We start from the raw sequence: 26,962 nt of genomic DNA on the forward strand, positions 1-26,962 counted from the left end.
GCCTCAGAGAAAAAGGAAAACAATATTATCTCATTTGCTTCTCTTGTGTTTTGCTGCTTTGGAGTGTGGTTTAGAGATTGTTTCATTGGTTGCATGTGAGTTGTTTTTACTTAATGGCCAATTACAGCCAGCTGTGTCATACTGTCTGAGGAGAGTCACACGTTTTCATTAGTATTCTTTCTAGCTTTCTCTCTGTATCCTTTCTGTATTTAGTATAGTTTAGTTTAGCATTCTTTAATATAATATCATGAAATAATAAATTAGCCTTCTTAAGAACATGGAGTCAGATTCCTTCCTTTCCTCGCCTTCATTGGGGGACTCAGAAAATACCACACTTTACTTTTTTCTCTGTTACTGCATCCTTTTTTATTCTGCCTTTCCCTCTGTCACTGGTATTGCTTCTTTATTTTCCAGTGGGAAAGCAAGGCACTTGGGACGTGCCTGAGATGGATGAGTGGGCACACCCTTGGTACCCTTTCTGAGCTCCAAAGCAGGGTTTTCCCCTTGGTCCTGGATGCTCCCAATTCACTCAGTCCTGCTGCCCACACTACCCACTCCTGCACGGTCCTTCCCCAGCCAGCATCCCTGGCTCTGCCTGATGCAGTGGTGTGGAGCACAGATGACTGGACTGGACCACAGACACAGAACATGCACAGCAGCTGCACTTCAGGCTGCTCCTCATGGGCAAAACCTCCAGGAACGCCAGGATCCGGCAGCTGTGGGGACAATGTTGTTGTGGCAGGTTTATCAGAAGCCACCAGCCTGTCCAAGCCACCAGTCACCAGCCTGGGGAGAAGTAGACAGAGAAGGGGCACAGCCAAGCTGAAATTCAACCTGGGTTCACAGCTCTGTTCTGTTATGGGAGATGTTTGTTTAAAACATGCCAGTGCTGAACAGGGCAGTTGGCAAAAGCTGGGCACCCAGCAGCAGCCAGGCTCTCCCATGGAAGCTGTGGGTGCTCAGCTCCTGCCTGACCCACGGCAGTGCCTGGCACGGCTCCTGCTGTGGGGCAGAAATGGCACACAAAGTCCCTGCCTGTGGGGACTTTCCTCCTCTTGGGCTCTTTTCCTGCCATGGCTACACTTCCTGCCCTGCCTATGCCAGCTGACATGGAGCAACATGTCACCATGATCTGTTTTCTCTCGCTGGCTGCTGGAAAAAGGCAATACTGAGCAGCTGGGACTTTCACAGAGATGCTACTACCTTCCAGAGTTCATTTTCCATATATTTTCTATACTTTGAAAAATTAAGGTTGCTGAATGCTGCAAATGCCCTGCTTTAATATTAATTAATTAATTTTTTATTCTGAACAAGCAGACTAAAAATTTTTATCAAGGACATCTCACCCCTCAAAAATAGTGATGTTTCTCAAGCACACACTTACATCCAACCAACCAGAAACCGCCTCTCCGTAATTTTACTTTTTGATAGCAACAGAAATAAGTTTTGTAGACACAAGCTTCTGTTATTTGTGCAACCAGACTCTGAATTCTTTGTTAATGATCCAGAGCAAAAGACGGAAGCTGACAGAGTAGTCAAATTTATTACACAATTAATTGTGGGTATTTATATAGGTTAACTGCAGCTACAGGCATTTACTCACATCAGGTTCCTTGTCCAGTTAAAGGAGAGGGTCTTGGGCTCCTTCCAGCCAGCATTTCACACTATCTGCATCAGAACCCTGCTTACAGGTGCCAACAGAGCAGCTCCTCTCCAGCAACCACAGAAGCTGGTAGCAGATTAGCCTTTATCCTAAAGTAAATCCTCAGAACATGCTGCCTGCCCAAATTTCCACAGCAGCTTAAATGGAACACTGCATTATTTTTTTGTTTCCTGGTTTTACCTTTCACAGGGTCAGCGCACATAGCTTTTTGATGGGCAGATTACACTTAGTGGTATGCAATTCTGAAATTAGGCAAGTTTGTGTGATATATTATTAGGAGTCTTCCAAGGTCCATCCAAGTTAAAAGCACTGCATATGAATGTGGTATGGTAATTTTTCATTTAAATCCTTGAATCTGTTGTCAGTTTGGTCTGCGTGCTTTTTAGCAAGCCAGCAAGAAGAGAACTAGTATTTTCTGCTTGTGCACTGCTAAACAGACGCACGTATAAATCAAAAAACTTGCATGCCTTGATACTTCAAGGGATTTTAATGCAAAATTACTGACTGTCCATTTATATTATAATTTTTCCTTTAATTCTCCAGCAGAAAACGGTAATCCTCCAGCGATTGCAAAATATTGAAGAAAAGTATAATGAAAAATGTACTGGACATAATTTTTCAAGGTGGTGGGTTACAGATGTTCTTTGCCAAATCTAACCTCAGGACAATAAACAGAGTTAGTCCAAAATCACAGAATAGCTGGGGTTGGAAGTGACTTCTAGAGATCCTCGAGTCCAATCTCCCTGCTCAGGACGTCAGTATCACCTAGAGCTGGTTGTACAGGATGGCACACAGGAAGGTTCCAAAAATGCCCAGAGAAGCATGTGCCATTCTCACAGTAAAGAAGTTTTCCTCATTCAGAAGGCACCTCCTGTGTCTTACTTTGGGCCTGTTGCCCCTTGTCCTGTTGCTAGGCCCCACCAAGAAGGCTGACTCCATCCTCTTGACACCTCCCTTCAGATACTTACACAACATTGATAACATCCCTTCTCCATATTCCTCAGGCTAAACAGGTCCTGCTCCCTCAGTCCCCTCCTAAGAGATGCTCCAGTCCCCCCGTCATCTTTGGAGCAGTGATGCTTGAACTTTAACCACTTGGACCCATCCAGTACCTTCTAGACCTCTAACCCATGGGATTCTTCCAAGTAGATCCCTGAAAAGGCCAAACTTAGCTCTCCTGAAATACAGGGCAGGGACCCTACTTTCTGCCCTGTTTCCTCCACACAGGTTCTTGAATTCCACCATGTCATGGTCACTGCAGCCTTCACATCCCAAACCAGTCCTTCCCTCTTCATTAGCACAAGGTGTAGCACCACACATCTCCATGCTGGCTCCTCCACTGCCTGTATCAAAAACTGATCACCAGTGCTCTGCAGGACTCTCCTGGACTGTGTGCCCGGCTGTGTTGTCTTCACAGAGTGGCTGAAGAAGGTGGTGAAGGCTTGTGATCATGAGGGTACCTCCAGCTGTCTGTAGAAGGCTTCATCCACTCCTTCTCTCAACCAGGTGGCCTGCAGCAATGTTCCAGTCAAGGAAAATTGCCCTGTTCAATGGTTTGTGAGGCAAGAACATTGCTGAGTAAACAGTGGGTATTCAGCAGGTAGCCTTAACACACTTGTTCTGCAGAGGAATCACACCATATTCTCTACCAAGCACCATAAGAAGGGGAGAAAGAGCAAGATCTATAAGCCTGCACACCTTCTGACAGGTAAGAAGTTTTTCTAGGGTTGCAAAAATAAATACTTTTTACTAGTATTAAAAAAACAGATCTCCAATTCATAAACATTAAAATTTGAAATATAGCTATGAGCTCTTCAAAAGAGTTGGTGGTTGAAACCACTGTGCTCCATGCAAACTTCTAATAAAAAAGCTCTACATCTCCAGGTACTGAAACACAGAGCAGATTTTTGTATTTTTTATCCACTCACTGCTCTGCTCTATTGGCTGACAGGAAGTGTTATTTTTATAATTGCTCCTTGAAGACATCCCATATGAAGCAGCTTTTCTCAGCCCAATCTGACATTGTTCCAGCTCCCTCCAGTTCTCTCCAAACAAGTTTCCACTGCAGTCTCCAAGAGCACTGACCTCACAAACACACTGGGCAGGTCTAATTTAGATTGCAAGAACTAAACTTCAGAAAGTGAATATGAGCCAGGAGCTGAAGTTTGTTTTTAATAAGTAGAAAAAGGAGTATAATCAGAAATAATTATACCCTAATCCTATGGAGAGGCTGAAATGGTCATCCTGGAGCCTCAAGGCCGAGGTAGATCTGGGACTTTTGCTTTTTCATTTAGCTGCTGTGGCACCCTCTGTATCACGCTGGCACACAATTCAGAAAGCACATCTATTTTACTTGTCCTTGTTCAATCTATAATGACGTAGAAATATTTTCCAGTTTATCAACTGCCTCTGAATTTTAGGGAAGGTGTTGAAAAGCTTTTGCCATTACCCAATGCACATCTCACCCAGTGCTCTCCTGAGGACAACCAACTGTGATGCCACTGCTCAGACCTGAAACACAGAGTGACCTCAGGCTCCCTCCTGGGTCAGCCAGCTGCTTATAATAGTTTCAAAGACAAATATTTGCAGCAGTGGCTTATCAACAGCTTATCTCAAAATTGTGTCATGCATCTGACCCACTTTACCCTTTTTTTTTTTTTTGTGTTTACAGACTCTTTGATCTGCTTATTACAGACGAGTTTTCCTACATTCTTGAACAGGTATTTCTCTCTCAATGGATCATTGTTTAGACATTTGTAATACTACTTGGAGCTTAGAGCTACATATCTATTTCTTCAATATTTAAAGCAAAGTAAGAAACAACACATCAAGGATTACTGACTGGGAAGGCATTAGAAATATGCTGGAGCATTACATTCCCAGATGTACATAGGAAGAGGCTCTGCCATGCACTAGTTCCTTACCTCTGCTTCACCATATCAGTGGTATTTCTGTAATTATTTATTTTATTCTGTCATTCTGTCTTTTAAAAACAGATTTTTTACCTATTTTAGACTTTTTAAAACATTACCTGAAATGCTTACTAAAAATCAAGCTATTTTAAACAAGCAGGGTTCCAATGTTTAAAACAAAATTTAAAATAAGCTTAGTTTATGGCACAGAAAACAACACACACATAATTTATTTTTAAAAAGCTAACTATAATACATTCTCATGGTTTAAGTTCTGCAAGATCATCACTTTACATTTAAGAACACCGTAACTTCAAATTGCAAGGCAAGCTGCAGATAAACTGCAAAAACTTCACAACATCACATAGCAAACACAGTGCTAAAAGCAGCAGAGAGCAACCCCCTGAGTTAGGCAAAAACCTGCTGACAGCACCATCAGGGTTTCCCTAAATTCCCTCCTCCCAGCATGACCCAGAACCATCCACACCTGCCTGCACTAGTGCTCCATCACACCTTTATACATCTGGGGGGAAAGCACGTCCCTCTGGGAACAGGAAACACTTTTCCATCAGCTCCAAGCAGAACATTTTATGCCAACACGAGAACCACAAGGCTCACGATTCAGCACCCACTGTCCGCACCACCACTGACAGAACTGCGAGAAACAAACACAAAACCAGGTTCAAACTCCAAGTCTGACAATGAGGCGTAACAGCAGAACCATTTTATGTACTGGAAAATGTTGATTCCTTAGCAGAGGTTAAAAATAACCCCAACCAGTAATACAACCGGTTTCAATCTTTAAAGAGCCTGTGGGCAGGAGCAGGGCAGTGGCATTTGGTCAGTGCAAGGGTCTGTCCAGTCCTCTCTCTTGTGTAACAGTGAGCTGTGCATGCCTAAGGAAAGCCAAGCATGTGAATCATGCAGTAGTACTTCTCTTCAAGTGGGAAGACTGGTAATGCCAGCATACCACAAGTCACAAAAATATTGATCTGAATTATACAGCTATGAGGACATGTGAGTCAGCACTGATAAGCAAAAGATTTCAATTATTAAGGAGTCTTGACAAGAAAATGTCTGCCAGAGAATAAAGGCTGCTGATGCATGCTAATACATATAACCACTGAAATATACCTGAAAGAAATGCCATTTCCCATGCTCAACCTTGGGTCTTTAATATACAAAGGCTACTCAACCATTTACCTCCATGTAATGTGGAAAAGCTGGACACTTTCATCTCATGTCAGTCTCACAGTGGAGTTTAAGAAGCCCCATTCCTGAGAAATATCTGACAATCACCACACCAAGTAAATTATTTTCATGATAACAGTACCTACAGCCTTAGGTCAGAGGTTGTTACACACATTTGCTGATACTTCATTCTGTCTTTGATAGGAACACCTAGCACCACCTTCACCAAACACATACCTTTAAGAGTATGTGAAAAGCCTACAGAGGTGAAAGAGATGAAGCAAATTATTTTCAAAACCCCCTTGCCTTTTTTTCCTCACCATTTGGAAAGTGAATGCTACAACAACAGCATTCATGCATCTACAGTTGTTCTGTGTTTCACATTCCCTATCTGTATCACATTTGTATTAACAAGATCGATAAATTCAGCACATGTCCATAAATATGTGTAGGAGCAGAAGTAAACTTTTAGTAATGCTTGGAACACAAAAATAAAGTCTGAGAATAAGTTACTCCAGCTTCAAGAACTTGGCACAAAGATGCCAACAATCAGATTTTTTATTTAAATCCATTTAGTCACTGAACTGCTCCACCTTCTTTGTAGATAATCAGTTTGCATCTAGATATGGCAACACAGATACTCAGCAGGTCACTCTCTGAAATGCTGCATGCACAGTTTTGCCAAAAATCACTGTTAAAATCTGAAAACCCACAGAAATTTGCAAAGTAAACAGAATTGAGTTATAGATGCTTTATCTGCTTTTCAAATCTCAACTGTGGAAGCAAGGGAGTAAGAGTAAGCAAAATGGCAAGCACGGAGCTGTCACACTGCCCCATCCAAACAAGTAAATTGTAGAAAATTTCCACAAGGGTTATCCAAATTTCTTCTGATTCAAGTCCCTGCCAAGAGCATTTAATTCTCTTGGACATGAGTTTCATAAAGCTCATCCTACAGATGGTTAATGCTACATGTTTTATATATTGCATATGGTAAAGGCACCAGTCATCCCAGGATTTCTGTTCATTTTCCTGCTCACCTCGTCTCTTTCAAGAGCATATCTAGGGACATAACACAGAGAAGGTCCAGGATGCGACAGAACAGAACCCAGACGCTCCAATTCTTGTCCACTCAGCAGAGACATTATCCTGAACTCCCCTTACCCACAAGCAACTGACATTGCAAGAGCTTGAGGGAGGCAGGATGTAACTATCCACACTGAAATTTGGCCAGGGCTGGAACCAGGCCAACCAAAATATCCATCTGTTCCTAAAACTTTCATTTTCTGAAGGTTGAACAAAAATAGTATCTAAATCTTATACTGTGAGTGAGAGTGAATGGGGAGCTGCTTTTTAGCTCAAGTGGAAATGTCATGTTTTGCACAGGAGCTGCAACCATATCCTTTGGGAATGGAAATACAGGATGATCATGGCAAAATTAAAGGACAACACTACTTTTGCCATGCAAAATCCTTGCAGTTTAGACTACTAAAGGGCATTTTAGACTACTTAGACAACAAAGTTACTTATTATTTCAATAAATACTTTACACGAGCAGCATATCTGTGTTGCCATCTTATTGCAAAGGTTTCATACCTTCTCAATGATACCTCACAGGCAGCTCCTCACAGCACTGACTCCTTCTTCTTCTCCTCTGCACAGCCAACAAACTCCATCTCATATCTCAACCAGCCAACCTGCTCTTTTACAATACCCCTCCTAAGTGGATCCAGCTGTGGCCTATTAAGGGCAGGCTTGTTCTTAATGCTTGATAATTAGAACAGTTGTAACTCCTTAGGGGTGAGACTACCTTCACCACTATCTCTATTCTCCTACATTCTATCTATCCACACTTATGGAATATAAACTTTTAAACTTATGCTTAATCAAAGATTCATAGTTGCAATTCACAAACAAAATGCACATCTTTCATTAGCAAACAAATACACCATACTAAATAATAGAGTTACTCTTTCCCCAGTCCCCACTGCTGTTTTAATAATTCTCTTCTTCCTTCTACAGATTTTGTTTTATTAGTTGATCACTGCAAGCCTCTCTTGTCTTGCTCTGTTTTCCATTCTTTTAAAGTCTTATAAAGTGACTTCCAGGTAGCAGCCAAATCTGCAGCTGCCTTGCCCCCTTTTTGACACTATATATCTGTTAGCATAGTTTCATCTTGAGAGTACATTTTCACTGACTTAAAAATATGACACTCATGTATAAGCTTGAGCTCATTACTAGCCCAAAGTATCTCAAAATCAATTCAAAACAGATATAGATATCAAAAAATATATATCAAAATATATTCATAATAGATATACTGTGTGTCAATACATATGCAAATTAGAAATTAAATATAACTTGAAACTCAGCCTAAAAAAATCAAACCTTTGAAGGAAACATTTCTGCAATCTGTCCAAGCCTTCTTTTACAAAAGGAAAAATTGTCTCTTCATTGTTGCAGTTCATATATGGATTAAAACACCTACCTAGGAGGGATTTTTTAAAAAAACCCTGAAAACACTCACATTTTATAATAGAACTTGAAACCATTTTAAATGCTGGACGCTCCAAGAACGCCCAAAAGCATATAAATGAATCTTGTCATTTGCCATTCATAAAGAGAATCCTTATCCTACCTTTGTTAAATTTCAGTCTCTTAACAGCGTACCACAGACTGAGAAAAATCAGATTTTTCTGAAGAAAACAATAAATTCTCATTGGGTTGGGTTGATGCCTTATTTCTTGATGGAGTACAAATTCAGTTGGGGTACTACTAATACAAAACAAACGTGTATTACAGAAAATTCCATAAGGTGTTGCTAGACAGGATTTAATTTACCCTTTGAAGAAGCAAACATCAACTGTTTGTTGCAACTTACTCTTCAATAAATGAGGAACATCTGCACTACAACTCCATTTTGTTCTCATGTTAAAACATCATCATAAAAAGCTTCAGTATAAATAATAGTCTGTGAAATCATTGCCCCACCACCCATAAAGAAGCTTGCCAAACTCACCTAAGGTGCAAAGAAAAAGCTTAGCAACAAGGAGATAACATCTCCTGTGGACACACCACAATGTGTTATGAACAATCAAAATATCTTCCTAAATTGAGAGACCCTTTTAGCACCTAAGGAAAAACAATGTAGACTACTGCCAGATAAATGCTGAAGTCAAGAATAGTAAGGAAAGTGGGCAGAAAGGCTTGTAATCGTTTTTGTAAAAGTATAAAAATTAACTGTTATCAGAAATTTCTTTCAACAGTTCCACTGTTTAACTCAAGCCAAGGCTACCCAAAATATGTGCCTTTACAGTCAAATCTTTCTTTTCCTGTTCTGTCCAAGTAACTGCATTGCTATAAGTGAACCCCAGAAAACAAAGTTGTTTTAAGTCACCACGGTGAGCCCTAGAGTACTGCCTACAGACAGTGTTGCAGTGTGCTCCTGCTGCCTCTACAACAGCTGCCTTATTATTTCCACATTTCTTTGTAACTACAAGGAAATACTTCAGGAGTTTCACTCTCAGATGCTATGCCAGGATAACTTTACAATCTGTTCCATTTGTAGGCGTTCTCACAGCTGAAAGCATACCAAGAGTGACCGACAGCAAACTTCATGACAATTGCCCTTATCTTCTCATATCCAGGCAAAAACATTTCCCTACTTATCTTGGAAGGTGAGCAGCCTTTTCTTCTTAGCAAACATTTTCCTACTTGTTGATGAGACACTACTCCTCCACCCACCACTGCAGTCTTGATGCACCCAGTCACAAACCAGACCTAAATAAATTCTTCATCTCTGATCATACTCAAACAAGACACCTCACTCAATTCCCCTCTGCAAAGGGACAAAACACTTGGACACTGAGCCACATGGGCCATGGCTTAATCATGCAGGACAAACACTTGTGTGGGTTGTAGATGACATAAGATCAAACACAGAGGACATCTAATGTTGTTTAGAAAGATTACAGAAATACATCCAGTGTTTAGCTTTTTTACATTTTAGTAACAACTTGCATCACTGCAGTACAAAGGCCCCTGAAGAAATTCAAAAATTTTTGAGGTTTCAGAAGAAACATGAGTTTTCTGCTGTTTGAGTTCAAATACACAGGATATTACCCAAATAATGAGGTACTTTGAAAAACTAAAAAGCCATAGGCAGAGGTCACTGGCAGAGGCAGTAATCAAACTCCCCTTTCAGTAGTCATCATCACTTAACTCAATTTGCCAACCTCTTCTGGCCTCAAGCAGTAGTAGCACTGCTGACTACAAGTGCATTGATCTGTTCTTCAGGTTTCCTTCCACAAACTCTTACAAAATCCTAGCCCAAAGCTCAAGAGACTTCCACTTCTCATTCCCATGCTGCCAGCACTGCACCCCTTCCAGAATGCCCCAGCAGCTCACGGCACAGGCAGCCTGGCTGCAGACCTTCCATATCCCTGAGTGAGGGTTTCCAGAGGAGTCTGGAAAACCCCTCCCTGGGGAGATGAGCTGACAAAGGCTCAGAGATGGCTCACTTTGCTCTAAAAAATTGGCAATTGAGTCAGGTTTCCCATGACTTCTGGGGCAAACCCTTTTAAATGCAGGAGGAGTAACCAGCTTCTATAATTACTGAAAGAAATAAGAGCAGAGGTAATGACCCTAAACTGAGCTGAGACTTGAACTTCGTGCAGCTGTGCTGATCTGTGGATCAGCTGCATGACTGTCGTGTCTCTGGCTGCCCATGGGACCCACAGGCTGCCCTGCCAAAAGCCCACTGGAATAGAAGGTTCTCAGGGCCATGGCAGGGGGACAGGAGGCTCCTGGAGCACCTGTCAGTAATTCCATGCAGAAGGCATTTACAGGATATGCGTCTGGGAAATATTCCCAGACCTCACCAAAATATAGTGACCCAAACCTAACCAGTGATACACAACAGAGCTGGCCAAAAAAATACAGCAGTGAAGTTATCAGCTCCAGGTTTCTGGACTGAACTTTTGAGAGCCTGGCAGATTGATCAAAGCTGGATGGCCTCTCCCACACAAGACTCTTCAACAGCAAGTTTTTTCTACAAGACAAAACTCTAGCTGATCCCTCTGGATCTATTTGTTTTCAATCGGCCTTGGTTCCAGTGAAGAAATGGAATAAAGGTTTTTTCAGACATTTTTCTCTAACATATGATTTGTAACACCACATTTTTTCACTCCAGCCAGTGCAATACAGATGAGTGTTTAAACATTCAGTTCAGCAACACCTTTACACTTTTTATTACATTTCCTCCCTACTCTTTAATTGCTTAAAACAACTCTAAGACCCAACCACCACAGTATGCAAAAATAAATAATACATCACTTAAAAACACTGTCTTACAAAATCTTCCACAGCACTACAGAGAGATCATTGTCCAGAATTAAACTTTAGCAACATGGTTTTAAAGGTTCAGAAACTAATTAGAAAAACCACTGCTTTTTTTAACCGATGTGGTTACAAAACTTAAATTAAAATTTAAATTTAAATTAAATTTGTGGTTACAAAAATTAAATTCTGTACATTAGAAAAGGAGACCAAAGGTCTTACAGAGTATTTTATACTACGCCTTTTCCAAAACCCCAGAGGGAGCAAGTGATGAAGCTTGTTTCCCAAGTCTTCTTGGCAGATTGAAGATTTCTGCAGTTTAAAATTAACTGACATGTTATTAGGAGCATTGCACTCAATTGAAATGGGCATAATTCACTGACAAAGAGGTAAGTCAGGAGTGAAATTCTGTAAGAGGGTTTTGTAACCATCAGGTCAGTGGCAATTTGTGTGGAACAGCTTAGGCTGGTCCACTGAGGAAAGGCAAAAGTCACTGAATGGTGCAGCCCATTTCTCAGCTATTAGAGATGCTGCATGATCCATCACATGTCACTGCCACAGCCATTCCTGCCCAACTTTTCCCTCTTGATCTGATACAGATAATGATAGCCGAATTTGCACTTGCAAAAGACTGTCAAATATTGCTTTGGACTTCTAAGACATCAATAATTCTCCACACAGGGTGTCTGTGCACCAAACCAAGGAACTCACACACTTGCACAGCTGAGGGGAACAACCCAATGGCACAGGTTTGTTATAGGTATGCAAATCCCTGTTTCATTTCTCCATTCTTGGCACAACTTTCAACAAAAATTTATAGCTCAAACCAGCAAATTAATAAGGGAGAAATTAAAACATTGTGAAGAGAAAAGACTGCTGATTTATTGGATTCTGGAGAGATGGGTAAAATGGAGAGAGATCTGTGACCAATGTTGCATGCTGATTTCAGCTCTCCAAAGGCACTAATGATCACTGCAGGAAATGTACTACTATCTATCTGAAAAGCAAGAAACAAAGGTCCAGTCAAACCTTAGTGATTTTGTAAGGATATGAGTACAGTTATTTGTGATCCAGGTCTCATTTGACACAAAATTCAAAAAATTCTGTGAATTCTGCATCAAATGAGACCTGAATTACAAATAGCTATCCTGAAATCTATTTGTGATTGACACAAAGTACATCAGCTAGCACTTCTTTAACCCTGCAAGAAATCCTTCTACAATCAAACAGAGCAATTCACAAATGAAGCATAACCCAAAAACAGGACAGTAAGTCTGCATTTGCCATCTGAAGACAGTTCCGTGCTTATCTTCTGCTGTGCTGCATATTCAGCATTTACAACCTGCCTTAAATTAAATATTCCATTGAGCAATTCTTTTGCATTGGCCCATCATTCACGAAAAAGAAGCTTAGCAAAAGCAGACTGGGAAAGAGCAACTATGTACCAGTTCCACTCATGGCTGTTGCTGAAACACCTTCCCCACCTCTCAGCACAGTTGCGCGTGCAAGAGGAGCTCACAAGGTATTTGAAATGCAAACTTTTTGAAATTAAAAAAAAAAAAAATCAGTTTCTCATTTCTTTGGTCTTAATGCAACAATTAACATTATGCTTATTTTAATGCACCTCCATTATTGAGGAGAAAACACAGCAGGCAAAGCATTTAAGGATATTAGCTGTAAGGCTTTTATGACTTTCACAGGACTTTCTGGCATTAATCTAGAAAAACAAAAGGACATCTGTACACATTACTACATAACAGAATAAAAAATTATTTGCAAAAGCTTGCAACATACAGCTTTTCTAAATATCTGTTCATTTTTAGCATTACTTTGCTTCAGTATTGAAAATTAAGCCTATGCACCAGGACAGTGAATGAACTAGTTAGCAATCATTTTTCCTTTCAATTGCTTTATTTTCTTTCTTGTTCTTTAATACTGGGAAGTTTTATATTTAGACAGAAGTCTCCAGGCAAATTATTGCTTAAAGTAAATGAAAACTAAATACCAGAACCCAAGCCTATGTTGCACAACAATTCTTAAAGGCAGCAGCCTCTCTTCCTTCTCCTGCCCTCTGCCCTATACTTTGCACAATTTCTGCACTAAATGAAAGTCCTGCAGCACAAATAGTTTATCGTGCAATTAAACCCCACATCATATTCACAAAAAGAGCCAAAGTACAGCAGTTTAAAAGACAGAAAAAACAAACTGCAGATTTTAATAAAATTGTATTTTACTAAGCGCGTAGTCTTTGAATAACTGAGCTAGAAATTCTTTTCTTCTAATTCTTTCTCTCAGATTCATATTAAAACAACCCCATGGAAATTCACTAGGAAAGCTCAAGGTTTGAAACTCAGTTTTCAAACTTAGTTTTGAAAACTGAGTTTCTTAACTGCTATGTTGTTTAAAGCGTAACTGAGAACAAGCAGAAGTACTTAACAAATATATACTCTTTCCCCTATTTTCCTTGACTAAACCATTTAAACTCCTCAGAGTGCAGGAACTGTTTAAGCTTTTAATTCCCTTAGTGCTTTTGCACAGGAATCTGTTGGCTTAGTGGACTTACAACAACCACTTTGTTAGGCATGAGAAGCAAGATAACAAGGGAAGTCCTATTCCCAACACTGCCCTTCACTCTGGTCCCACCTAACAAATACTGCTCTACCTCCCCAGCTGCTGCCCAGCAAGACTGGCACAGAAACTGCTGTCAGTTTGGGACATCTCAAGATTTATTTCACACTGGGAAATTAAATTTCAGATGTTCCCTTTACTGACAACTTACTGAAAGCAAGTTTAAATGGAAGAGGAAAACGTTTGAATACAACAGAAAACACATTATTGCCACATTTCTTCACTTGTCATTTTTCAACTATGGCTTAGTTTTATTTTGCTGATGAAACCGTGTTTACAGTCAGAAAGCAGGAGTGATTTTTCCATGTGTAAATACTTAAAATAGATATACAAGTAGATATAGAATCTATAGATATAGATTTCATCGTTGGTTTTGAGGGTGGGCTGACAGGGAGAGAAGGGCTGATGCAAGATACTGGGAATTTTTGGGGGGAGGGAGAAGTGTTACAAGGTGCTGGGGCTTGCACAGGGGCAGGGGAAAAATGCCAGTTTTACATCTACTCTCCTGGTGACCCATTCACCAAGAAAACAAAAAAGCACCTCCACTGATGATCTGCTTCTCACCACAGCTGCGGGTTCACTGCTGATGAGCATGAGTGGGAGTTTTTTCTTTCTTCAAGTCCTTAGCCATATTAACTTTCTAAGCTGTTCTACAGCATCTGTACTGAGGAGTTTCAACCCCTAAAAAATTGTTTTAAGCAGAAAAAAAATCAAACTATTTACCCACAAGCACATTTTCTCTAGAAACAAATCAGTGTATATATATTTTGCAATACTATCTGAAAGACTCTTAGATTTTATAAAAAAGGAAAACATTAAGATAAAATTACTTTTAAAATAATCAATGGTATGACAGTAGTTCTGAATTAAAACAACTTGCCTACTCTAACTAGCAACAAGAAATTAAAAGCAGCACTGTCCAGTATACATTTTAAAAAATGTAAACTTCCAAATTCCCAGAAAAATTTTCTCTTCAGTCCATATCTTAAAATATTTGGGGAAAAAAATATTTGATGTCACAAATAATCCTGACTCTCAGCACTGCACATACCTTACTGCCACAAAGAGGGTATTTAATACTGACACATAAAATACAGCTTTGAGGAACTTTATGTCTGTAGAGTCAGGTGATCTTTAGGTACATGCAAAACCAGGATGATTTTAACTCTGCCAAAAAACAAGCTGTGCCACGTTTTTCTCTCAAATAAACCCGAAGAACTACATAAATTGACTGATAATCTGTAGGTTCCTATGCAAACAATTACAAAAAAAAGGGTGACAATTGCAAATGTCACAATGCATTAAGCAGGAAAAGGCACTCAAAATGCCACATAAATAATACAGTTAGCAATACCAATTAAAAAAAAACATTTTTCAGAAAGATAACCATATTCTTAAAAATACCCATGCCCTTTTAAAATTTTATTTGCTTACCTGTATGTTTCATCCTTCCAAATTCAGAAATACAGAAAACTTTTTGTTCACAATGACTAAGTCCTGCAAAATGACTCAATTAAACTATCATTTATAATAGAATTTATTTGTATTCTGTACCTTTCTTTTCAATGTCACAATATTTGGGCACCATATCCAGGCTCTTATTGTTTTAAATCCTTCAGAACTGCTTTCAGAATAATAATTCCCACAACACTGAAAATCTTTGGCACTATACTTTAATGTCAAAAGGAATTAATTCAAACTGAAAGAATACAAAACCTTTTGTCCTTTTAAACAAGAACTTTTAATGAGGGATATAATTGTACTTATTACACATCAACAGTACAAATTTAATTCAGATTGCATAAGAATACCAGATTTTTTTCCCCTTCTTGGTAAAAAAGCTGGAGGCACTTCCACAGAGTATTAACTTTAAAAACCTTGACACTCCCCAGAGGAAAATTATTTTCTACAAAAACTTTGGGTAGTGTGCAACTTGGATTCCTGAGCAAGACATTTATAGTCCATTTGGGTCCCAACCTACAACACAGCCCACAGATGAGGGTGCAGCATATGGAAACCCAGCACATTCAACGAGTCCATGTCAGATGAAACTTTGAGAATAAGATGGAAAAAAATGGAAGGTAACAAAAAAGCAGTTCTAGAGTTTAACATTTCTCCTCAGTCTCCTTATTAAGCATTCTGCAATGAAATTGCATAGTAATTGCTGATGTTCTGTAAGTCTTGACAGACATATGAGATGGCAATCATCCAACTTATTTTGCTCCCAAGAGCTTCATATATGACTTGTTTTTAAAGGAATTAATAAGAAACATTTCTGACTGAGCAATGTGAATTCATTCCTTTCCTGCAGAGATGACTTTTGGGGGGTTTCTGTGGGTTCTAATCTTAATTTTGGGGTTGTTTGTTCAGTTTGGTGCCAGTATTTCCAGCTGAGGACCCTTTGAACACCGGGTGCTGTTATGAGGTTTTTGTTTTCTGGTCCACCACCAATGCTGGTTTCAGGTACAAGATGTGTACACGACCATACAAGGAAGCCACTAACAGTAGTATGTTTTTAAAACTAGAATTTAAAGGAATGAACACAGACACAGGTGAACACAACATACAACACAATCCACCATTTCAGCACATGTATAGAAACTCCAACTCTGCCTGGCTGGAAACTAACATAGTTTTATGAACCTCAACATCTCCATGAGCTCTTTATGGATTAGCCGGGCAAGGAGAGTTTCAGGGCAGACAATGACCCCAGACACAATTCAGGGATGGAGAGTAAAGATCCTGCAGTTGGTTGATGCATTTTGACTGTCCTGAGGGCCATGATCAGTGGTTCTGACCAGCAGAATGGGAGGTACAGCCCTGTCCACATGGAGAACCTCTCCTGGCACTGCAGCTCCCCAGGGCCTTTGAAAACATACCAGTGAGCCTCAGGAACAAGGGACTCCCCACTTAGAACACAGAGGAAAGCCACAGTGGAATTCCACTTCTCTGAAGAATCACTCCCATATGGGCTTTATTTTTACATCCTTTGTGACCATTTGCACTGTTTTCTGTCTTACTAGCAAATACTACCTAAAGATTCTTGATTAAAAACTTTCTCTGCTTACACTTCCCCAAGACATCCTGCAGAAATGTCCAAATGTAAATGTCAGTTTGCAGCCCTAAACTAAAAGGAGGCATGGTAGCAGTAGGCTTGAAAAAGGAGAGGAATAATCTGTTCTTTACACCGGATACAAACAACATCAGGCTTAAAAACAACCTTGAACCCAAAGACAAGGCAGCAGTAGAGTCAATTACCTATAAAAGCTGTAGAGTTAGCACCAAGGATTAACAAATTGCTCAATACATGGCAATGGGAATTTGCTATAGGCAGGAAAGGGTATTTAGGGATGGTCCAAGGTCCTTTCCATGCTTGTAGATTATTCAGCCTCCTGTCAAGATGTGGCTGATGTTATCACACCATACAATACTCTCTCCAACGCTTTTCAGGACTCATAAGCCTTGGTGTCCATTTGGTTTGAAACAAGGGCAGAAGTGTCAAGAAAAGCATTTCCCAGATCATGATTTTCACAGGTCTTATCAGCACTGCTGACACAGCTCAGCCCCTTCTCTGTGCTGGCACAGCCCTCAGGTACCATGAGCTGTTTCTGAACTAGTTAATGTTTCTGCTACCACTGGCCCATGAAAAGTGCTATGCTGTGTCCATGCTGCCACTTGCCTTTTTCCTGTGCAAAGGCAGTGTGGAAGGCCAGGAGCAAGGGATGACAACCCACGGGCAACTTAGGACATGAGTCCTAAGACCTGAAAGACAAGACTGTGTCCACCGGTCTGTACCTCAGCAGCCATTTCAAGAAAAAAGTACAGAAAGATCACTAATTTTCAATGACACCTAACATCTACAAAAACTTCAGACATGCCTTCACTGATTATCCTTTGTTTTCTTCCCTGTCTTACTTTGAGAAGTGAAAATTACAAAGTCTGGTCTTACTGGGCAGCCTCTCACTAATGACCAAACCCTCTTCTTCCTTCTGTACACTAAAGGGATCCTTGACCACTCCAGATTCACTGGTCTTCTCCTACCACCTTCCTGCTCCAAAAGCAGCAGAGTCAGAAATGAAGTGAAGAGCAGAGGAATATCCAGACCCAGCTGAGCGGGGCTACAGGGATGAAGGTGAGCATTGCCCATTGCTTGTATCCCGCCTCTCAGAGGAAGCTCAGTCCTGGCACTTTCAGAACATGCACAAACATCTCTCTAGACTGGGGAAGCTGGTTTAATACAAACATACATCTTCTGAAACTATTCTGCATTCCAAATAGTCTTTCAAACAAAACACGTCACAAGCACTTTATACAGATCTAAAACCACATTTACAAAGTCAAAAGGTACATAGTCAAGGTAAGTTTGGCTCATAATTAGATAACCTTACATAATTTTTTTCCAGGATTTAGTATCAGCAAAAACACTTCTGCCATAAAATGAATGGTGGAGTTTGTTATTTTTAAATTCCACTGGGCATAGCTGTGTGGTTTTTATATAAAGAAGTACTTTCCTGCAATGTTTATACTTAAACATTTCTATAACAAAAATTTAAAAGTAAGACAAATGTTCCTTCCAAGTAAACAAAAACAGAGGAATAGTAAGAAATTAAGGAAAGTCTATTAGTCATTTTTACTCATAATAAAAACCACTGGATTTCTTTAAAGATAAATAAATTTGGAAGTACTTTCAGAAGGTTCCAAAATCCTCTTAATTAAGGATGAAATAGATATGGAGATAATTAATGAGACCTATCACAAGAGAAATGTTTTGTAATAAGACATAATCTTGCTGCAAAGGAGACTTTAGGCAAGCAGAAGAACATCCTGCACACCAGCACAACTAGGGCAGTTCTCTCACCACAGGCAGTGAAACCTGCAGTGAAAGCAATGCTAAATGATCGAGATTTCTTAGACATAGCTGAAGAAATTAATGCCTCCTCACACAAATGAGTGAGGAATGAGCAAATGGCAATGATGTTGGGTATTCAATTTAGAAGTAGCTATCAACTGCAATATGCTGACTTGGTCCACTGTGTGTGAGGGGCTCATTTCCTTGTTGTGCCAAGGATAATCTGCCTGTTCCTCTCAATCCCCAATATGAGACATCACTTGGGGTCACTGGGAACCTAGGCCTAAATACGATTTTAAAAAAATAAATAAAAAGGGGGTGGGGGGAGTGGGGAAAGGAACAGACATTCTCTCCAGCTCCCAGGCAGATGGCAGTCACAAAGGCTGGAAACACTGGGAGAAAGAACTGGCACAAAAGGAACAAGAATAGTGCTGGGGCATACTGTCTTCAGCTTCATGGGGAATTTAAGGGAATTTATAGGACAGAGAGCTCCCAAAGCCCTGCAGTGATCAAATGGGGGGTGCAGGTGCAGGTCATCCTGCAAAGCACTCTGTGGGCAAGGTGTGCCTGCAAACAGAACTCCTGGCAAGCCCTCAGGGGACAACATTCAACCTCCCAGTGTCTGTGGCCTATTTAATAGCAGAATAGATAAGAATCCATCTCCACCACTGTCCAAGCACTTGCATTTTTCTTAATGCCAGAAAACTAAGGAAACCAAGGAGGTGATAGGATTTAGCTCTAGTTTCAATGAAATCTTCTCAAAGTAATGCATTTTAGTAAGGCATACAATTAAAAAAAAGCCCTAAGTAAAGCTGACAAAAAGAACAAGAACACATCCCTTCCGTTTCTCATCCCTCTATTTATTTATTTCCTGGCAGATGCAGAGAAGTGCTGAACCAGCAGCTCTCTTGGCTGGTGGAAGTCGCCAGCTGGAAACTAAGGGAACAAAGAGCAGTGCAGGTGGAGCCTTGTGGGAAGAGACGGGGGAGCAAAGAGGGGCACAAAAATAGCGACACAGAGCAGATACGGAGACACTCGCCTGTCCCTTCTGCTCTTCTCCACTCACTGCTACAGTGCGTTTTAAAATTATATTTTACAGCCATTTTAACCTCATGCCCACAACACTCCTTAGAATCATAGAAGCATTTAGGTTGGAAAAGACCCTAATTGAGTCCAACTGTTAATCCAGCACTGCTCCAGAGATGGTGACTTGACTTCCCTGGGCAGCCTACATCAGTCAAGGAGTTGTCTTCAAGGAGCAGAACCAATAAACCCCAACCTTCTCCAGACCCTTGTCTTGAGGTGACATTCCTATAGGGATTCTTTAATGTTAAACATGGTCTCATTTCCTTTTGGAATGGTCCTCTCAGCAGCAAAATTAATAGGCTTTTCTTTCACCAGATGACTTAGTCTTCCACATAACTCTTAGGTACTCTTCAAAGTCTCTCAATTTTCTTGAAATTTATTGAAATAGTTGACAAATTCAGAAATTATTACAGGGCTGAATTAATAACATCATTGCACAAGCCGCACCTCTTTCGAAAATCAGACCAAAGAAACCTCAGCCCATGACATAGGAAATTGACAAATTTTAGATTACAGTAAGAAAGGTGAAGTAGAAAAAGTAGTAATAAAGGAGACCTTTTTTGTTTTACTTTTTTCTTTTCTGAAAGCACACATGTATGTAGGAAATGGCAAAACCTTTCAGGAATATAGATTTGTGGTTAGTCATATAGTGATAACAAAAAGACCATTAGCTGATAGGTCATTGCTAGCAGGAGATAAAATCTTGAATTGAATAAAGAACAGGGTGACATGTTAAGCCAGCCCCTAATGTGAAACCAGATGAGGGATGCCTTTCCTGCAGTATACACTACACATTCAGAAACTCAAAGATGTCTTCAGCTCTTTGACCATTTAATGGTTAATGAGACTAATGGGTGTTCACACAAGGATATAAATAGCACTCATATTCTCCTTGCAACCTTGGTAATAAATAAGCTACTGCTGCTACAGAGGGGTAAACTGAATGTTCTATTGCAAGTAAGTACTTCTATCATTGTGCTTGCAGCAGCTCTAGATAGACCACAAGAAAAGGGGAACTCAGAGAGCAAGACTATCATTAAAAGCATTGACAGAAAATTCTAACAGAACAGAAACATCAGCAGCAGAGCAAAAGAAACATTTTATATTACATAGGACTGAAAAGCCATTTGAGGTTAAACATTTTTTGGGTGTTAAGCTGGGGAAGTGGTCCACTATGGTGATGTGTACTAGTTTATGATTCAAACACACCTTTCCTTGGAACTACACAATTCCATTATGCTCTTTCATCACAAAACTATAGCACTGACCATCTTGGAGCAATGGTGAAACGTTTTTGAAATTGCTTAATGTTCTTCTACAAAGGAAAATTTCTGTACAATTTTTCTTGCAAAACATGTTGTCTTGAAAATGTCATCAGGAAGCAAAGCAGAATTTCAGTATTTAAAGTTGGCCCAAAAAATTTCACTGCTCCAAATGAAGTTTTTCTCTGTACAGTTACATATGACCCAAGCCTCTCAATGACACAGTGCTGTGAAAACTGCAGAAATGCTTTTCTGGGCCAATGCCAATTTGACCATAGGATGGTTCTGCAACTCTCAATTTAGGGCCCTAAATATTACCAGAATTCTCCATATGGATGGGAATCAAGAACACATAAAGCTAGATAGTACTACTCATCCACTTTCTTAGATGTATTTCGCATCTACAGCTCCTGACACGTCACTCCTCCTTCTTTTCATTAAAATGTGAAACACCTATGTTTTGAAACTTAACTTGGCCAACTTACTAGAAGGACTATAAAAGTATTACAGTGTTCAACTATTAATTAGATGGTTATTAATATTTGTGTTTACACAAATAATTTAAACTAAAAAATTTAAACTATGTAGTAAGGGAAAAAAAGAAAAAGAAAAAATATTCACAAATGTCTCTTTTACTTTTGCCCTTCTGGAAGTTTCCCTCACGCAGAAATGTTTACTTTAAGGTCCATCCTTCAGTACCTGAACAGAAGACCTTCATTCCATTTCCAGAGTAATCTCTTTTGTTGCAGGGCTTAAATTCAGTAGTTATACTGAATACAGGGTGCCTTGCTAGACTTAACTAAAGCTCTGTCTCTTGTACACTTCCCCTGCAATCAAATATATGCATAGTAAGTAATGCAATCTAAAAACAGCTAATGAGTATTTCCTATGGAAAAATACTCCTTTGGAGAATATACTCCTCAAGGACAGTCCTGATTTAGATTAGATCAAATAAAAGATATAATTACTATAATACAGCTGTGGGTGGAGGAGGGGGAGGAGAGAGGGAGAGAGAAAATAAGGGCCTGATAACTTGATGTAAATAACACTGAGAATTATTTTCCTGCTGACATCAGTACTGCCCAGTGCTGCTCTTTCTTTTTCTCTGAAACATTTTCTCTGGCCAGTGAACCTGGGACCTGTCAGGCTGTGAGGTAGCAGGTGCTGTAACATCATCAACCCCAGGCTCCCCATCCTGGTTCCTTCCTCTCACAACACTCAAAATATGTTTTGACAGACATGACTTCACTGCTGTATTATTTCAGAGGTATACTGTATCTCCAGAATGATAATGTAGTGCTGTTTTTGAAAAGAAGTCCATGGTTAAGCGAGGGTAGCAGTGAGGGTACAATACAATTGCAAAAAACCCCAAGCATAACAATTTGTTACAGGGGTACATCTCCATCATATATCAGCATAGAAAATGGAAAGCTGAGGCTCTCTTCATTTCTAACCCTGGCAGCACCTCATGAATAACTGAACCTAACAACTGGGTAAGATTTTGGCTCCAAAATTGGGGTTGTTTTGGGGAATTTTGAGGCGTTGTTTATTTGTTTTGGGTTTAGTCCTTCTCTTGCTGTTGCCAGGCTTTCCAAGAGATTACCCGAAGACTCTGTAGGAAGCTTCAGATCTCAGCAGAGTTTTGAACCTTATGTTACCTCTCTTAAAAGGTTACTGGGTTCTACCCTGTTTCATCTTCCATCTGCAACAGACATTTATATTTATAACCTGCTCATCACCACGATACCTAAAGCATCTGATAAAAAACAGAAACAAGCAGCTTCCTAGACCCTGCCTTTTATTACTCAACACCAGAGAGCAGCTGTTAACAAAATAATTGGGTTTTATTTATTTTTGCCTTCTGATCTACTCCCAAACCAGAGAAGCCCCAATAAACACTGGCCACCAGGATGACTCCTTCAGGCTCCTCCAATCCCTTTCACATCCACTGCTTGCAATGACATTCACTGCTGTCCTGCTTCTACTTATCTCCCTCAGACTCAACTAAGGTCTTTGTTTATACATTCTTAAAAGTGAAAACTTGTTTCAGCCTATCCATTCTTTATACTTCCATCCAGCACCATAAGGGATCTCCTGCATCTACCAGAAGCACAAAAAGCTGCTGGGAGGCATGAACTTCACAGGTACCAAACCCAGAAAGGAACCCAGCCAGCAACCCAGACATCAGCCCACCATGACCTGCAGAAATGTACTACCTCCTTTGGAATAGGCTTGTTTCTTCTTCTCATGCTTCTTAAAAAGGGTATTACTGTATATTAGGTCCAAAGGAAAATTTGTTTCCATTAATACTGAAGTCAGAGTTTACAGAAGAGACAGCCTGAATGCAGGGGACATGTCCATCTGACTGAATAGGAGAACACATCTAGCAGCTACAATTACCTAGGTCTTCCACAACCTTCAGCAACAACAGAGAAAAAGCTCATTCTTCAGAGGTTTAAACATTTGTTTCTTGCTTATCAGAATGAATTATGGACAACTCTGCATGGCAGATCTGACAGCCACTGTCTCCCTCATCTGAAGGCAGTGGCAGAAAGCATTTAAAGTTGCAAAAACCACTGGAGTTAATATCCAGGATGTAGCAACCACCACATGAAAAATGTGAGAAATCCTCCCCAGCTAGATGGTAGCCACCAGTTCCAGTCACATCTTGAACAAGACTAAATGAAAATACTGCAACATCTTGAATCTCTTCCTGAAAAAAAAAAATAACAAACCAAACCCGATCTACTAGGATTACAATGAACCTTTCAAATTTCTACCAGGAAATTAAATGGGTTCTTTCCAAGTCACCTTAACACAAAGGTACCACAGAGTCCCAAGGAAGCTGTTGTTTTGATGTTTCACACCTTTGTGGTTCCTCAGCAGGTGACATCTCTGAGGCACCACAGTGTCCCTTCTGAACAGGCTGCCTGGCCACCACCACTTCTATCCGTAAGGGCAGAATTAGTGTAAGGAACAGAAAGGATGTACACAAACAACCTCTTTCCCAAAATTCAGGTGTTTAAGGTGTCACAATGCTTCAACATCCAAGCAGTTCAAAACAAAGTGTTTTGATTTAGTTCAACAAAGTACAACTTTTTAAACATTTCCAAAGCAACTTCTCTTGCAAACATCATTAAATTTGCCCTAGAAGACAGGAAGAAATTCTGGCATTTTCTACAAAAATGCAGTTCTGGGTTTTTCTCTGCTTTCAGACAAAATGAGACTTAACTAATACAGAAGTAAACAGAAATTCTGTGACACGCGATGCATTTTTGCCACAAATCTCTTACAGACATATCTCCCACTCCATCAATTTATTATTTTTTTTTTTCAAATGAGCTTCTTCCTTCCATAGTTACTGTTACGTGATTTTTTGGACTGGCTACCCCAATAAAACCTTGATGCTTCCTGTACCCCTCCTGTTTTATCATATTTGGCATGTTTCCTGAGTTCAATTCCCTAGTGCTTACAACTACTGAAGGTTCTTTTAAAGGCAATACAGCAAATACACAAAACATTATCTTCTACAGCTGTGCAGTTATCTTAATCAATAATATTTATTAAAACCCTTCTTTAGTTGACAGTTATGGACTATTTTTATAAAACTGAAGAGTTGTCCAAAGTTTTCTTAACTGAAGCTGTACCCTTGTTGCTAATTCCATTGCACATGGTGTATGCTGAAGACACTTCCTGCCCTTCCTTGATCTTATATCCCATTTACTTCTAGTTAGAATCAACACATCTTTTGGAAAAGCAGGTTAAATTTTTTCTCTTCCACACAACTAAACAAAACACTAAAATTATCACTATTTCACCCAACATGCTTGCACCTTATGTGCAGAAACGCATCCTTCTGTCAGTGAGAATCTACTTGTTTGTGTCCAAACCAAGGGGTTGTCCTCGATTCACTAGAAGAGCACAGGATTTCAAAACAGCAACACTAGAGTCAAAGACTAATCTGTCTCCAGTACCCGTGCACAGTATGCCAGCATTTACAGCAAATTTCTGCCTCAATTTGTATTTGCAATTCTATCTGTACACAGTAAAGGAAAAGCAGCCTATGGCTATTAAAATATACAGATGTTCTTACAATGGCAGTAATTATTCAGAGGAAGGAAAGCAAATACAAAATTAAATACATACATAATCACACAATTGAGTTTTGGCCTCCCTCCCTTTTTATTCTTATTTTTGGCATTTGGGATCTCAAAGTACTTCACCTTTTACTGCTCCACTGCTGTTACTGTTCACAACAATATAATTCTGACTCTGTTTGTTAGCCCACAGCAGTCACCCTGTTTTGCAAATGATTAGACACATTGTTTTGTTCCAAATACCATCATCTTGGCTTCCATAGGACATCATTGTGTAAATTATGCCAGAAGTAAATAATGCATGAAATGTGAAATGTTGCCTATGCCAAAGCTGATCTAATGTTTCTTGGTGTGGAAAGAGACTTTAAGAAAAATAAAGGATTAAAAAAAAGGTAAATTCACTTGAAAGGCTCACGCCAAAAAAACACTTGAAATTTATAATCATAATAATAAAGTAATGCTACAGACATTTGCTATCGGAAGTCGAATTCAGCTTCATGACTCATATCAGAGTGAGCAAGCAGACATCATGGACCATGTTCAGGCAGTCTGAATTCAAGCTCAGCCAAGTGTTTCCCATTAGCCGACACTGAACTTTCAGTGCCACCAAGCCAGTGGGAATTATGAGGCCCAAATCCAGCATTTTACCATGGCTCGGCCCAAAGGAGCATCTCCCACCACTTCCTGACAGTGAAGGGGACCAACCCAGTCCTGCATATTCAGACTGGAGGACTACACAGGTGCAGGGCTAAAATACCAGAACCAGTATTTGCAGATTTTTTGGATGGGGGAAAGACTGCAGGGCAGAAAAAAATCCTACAGACATAAAAAGTAAAGCAGAAGAAAACATTGAAGATGGGCTCTAACAGTCAAGCTACCAAAAGCTACTCAAGACCCCCCTTTTTTTGCAGGCTTCACAGTGCTGAACATGGGGCACTCCTGCAGCTCTGCTCAGCAATGTAAAAGTCTGCATGGCTCAAGGAGGCACAGGAGACAACTGAACAGGCAGAAACTGTGTAACCTCTGAGGGGTTCCAAGCAGCCTGCTCCAGACCTGAGAGTGCCCAGGGTAGAGAGGAGCATCTCCAACACCCCTCTGCAAATGCTCCACCCAGTCTGAAACACCTGGCAGCACCAGGTGTCTGAACTTCAGTGTTTGCAGGGCAGATTTTTGGGAAAAACAAGCTACTTAAAACATTATTTAAGTCCAAGGAGGTAAGACCCTAATTTCATCATTATCTGGATAAAGATCTGTCTTGTTAGTTGGTCATCATTAAAACACGACTCTTATGTTTAAAAAAAAATTACTATAACATTTTTGCTCCTACCACAAAGTAATAATTTAAAATATATTTGAGCAACCACAACACCTAAAAAACATATTAATTCTTATTTTACAATAATAACTCAATTAATTAATTTATAATAAGAATTAATTTAATTCTTAATTATAGTAAGAAATTTGCTCCATTATAATTGTTAATAAGAGACACACCTACTTGTGTGGGTATGTATGACATATGCAAAATTAAATATAGCTGAAAACTGGAATGCATTTAAAAATACACTGTCTTCATCCGCTAAAAAACCCAAAGCTACACATTTCTCACATATACAAAGATTTACAACTTATAAACACATTTTTCCCTTTTAAACACTTTGATAAATGAAGTAAATATAATTTGCAGTTAATGATTTAGTTGGTTATTTCTGGTCACTATGTCCTACTAGGTCACAGAACTAATGGATCTCATCCCATCACAACTTTATGCCTCATCATCATATCTAAAAGGCAGGAATAAAAAAATAAAAATGGAATTTAAAAAATAGTGATCAACAACAAAAAAAAAGTTATTCCCAACAGAGTTCTCAGTTTTATGCAGTGTCACCCAATAATGCTGCTGAATACAATGGATAAAGAAAATATTCCCTCTGTTCAGG

General features: G+C 39.7%; 1 protein-coding gene across 2 annotated transcripts in view; it reads right to left on the reverse strand.

Annotated features, from left to right (window-relative positions):
• The window catches only part of REPS2 (RALBP1 associated Eps domain containing 2), a 96,677-nt gene that overhangs the window by 63,180 nt on the left and 6,535 nt on the right, over window positions 1-26,962 (reverse strand). Inside the window, exon 1 of one of the 2 annotated variants that reach the window (XM_064407594.1) lies at window positions 7,360-7,383. The exons of the other annotated variant lie outside the window; for it this stretch is intronic. The gene's annotated coding sequence lies outside the window, so the exon portion shown is untranslated. Of the gene's footprint in view, window positions 1-7,359; window positions 7,384-26,962 lie in introns of those variants that run through there. 2 annotated transcript variants of the gene reach the window in all.

The sequence above is a fragment of the Passer domesticus genome, chromosome 2, assembly GCF_036417665.1.
Source record: "Passer domesticus isolate bPasDom1 chromosome 2, bPasDom1.hap1, whole genome shotgun sequence".
NCBI classification, from domain to species: domain Eukaryota; kingdom Metazoa; phylum Chordata; class Aves; order Passeriformes; family Passeridae; genus Passer; species Passer domesticus.